The sequence below is a fragment of the Atractosteus spatula genome, assembly GCF_055471065.1.
Source record: "Atractosteus spatula isolate fAtrSpa1 chromosome 10 unlocalized genomic scaffold, fAtrSpa1.hap1 SUPER_10_unloc_1, whole genome shotgun sequence".
Lineage (NCBI taxonomy): Eukaryota > Metazoa > Chordata > Actinopteri > Semionotiformes > Lepisosteidae > Atractosteus > Atractosteus spatula.
In genome coordinates, this window is record NW_028296612.1 from 2208787 (window position 1) to 2210156 (window position 1370).

Sequence of the window (1370 nt, forward strand, 5' to 3'; positions counted from 1 at the left end):
CACACCTGTGTGCTGTACTGTATTCCCATCTCCACTGAGCCTTAATACTGGTAATCCTCACACTTGCATACAAAACTCTCTCCTGTACTGAGCTTTAATACTCAATGACCTACCTGTGTGCTGAACCCTCACGTGGACTGTACTATAATATCTAAACCAGTGTGCTGAACTAGCACTCGTCCCGAGCATTAATTCTCACATTGACACACGAGTGCTGAACTATACTGTGCTTTCATACTCAAAAGCGTGTACTGACCCCTCATGCGGACTGGATTATCATACTTAAACCAGTGTTACCAGTTTGCTGAACTCTAACTTGTAAGTGGGGTTTAATAGGGAGACACCTGTGTGCTAAACTCTCTCCTTTACTGTGTTTTAATACTCAAACCTCTGTGCTCAGCTCTCACCTGGGCTGGACTGAAATAATTAAACCAGGGCTTCTTTCTGTGCTTTGAAACTGAAACCTGTGTTCTGAACTCACATCTCCACTGAGCTTTAATACAAAAACCTGTGTGTGTGGTAATACTCAGAACTGAAAACTAAACTCTCAGCTTTAACGTGCTTTAATACTCAATTCTATGTGGTCAGCTCTCACCCTGACTGTACTCAACTACTTAAACCAGGGAGGTGAGCTTGGACTGAGCTTTAATATTCAGTGATGTGCGTGTGCGCTGAACGTTCATCTGTTGGGTACTTGAACACTCAAATCTGTGTGCTACACTCTTACCTTTACTGACTCAATGACACACCTGTGTGCTTTACTCTCACCTTTTAATTTTTTAATGCTCTAACCTGTGTGGTCAGCTCTCGCCTGGACTGTGCTCAACGACTTCAGCCAGTGTGCTGAACTCCTGCTAGTACTGAACTTGAATACACAGGGACACAACAGTTTGCTGAGCTTTCACCTGCAGTGTATTTCAATACTCAGATCTGTGTTGTACTGTTAAAAACACAGCCCTGTGTGATGAACTGTCACCTGTACTGTTGTAATGTGAGCTCACAGGTCTGACTGGTACTATCTTGCGATGCTCAGACTTGTGTACTGAGCTTTAATGTTCAGTGATACACCTGTGTGCTAAACTCTCACCTGGACTGTGCTTTAATTCTCAAACGTCTGTGCTGAGCTCTCAATTGTACTATAGTAATACCCAGCCCTGTGTACTGTACTGTTGTAATCCTCAGCTAAGCGGACTCACTGGTACCATTTTGAAACGCTCAGACCTGTGTTCTGGAGACTCACCAGTGCTGAGCTTTCATACTCAATCACACACCTGTACTGTACTATAAAACTTGAACCCATGTACTAAACTTCAGTACTCGGTGACACACCAGTACGCTGAGCCTTATTCTGTAGTAAACTTTAATACTCG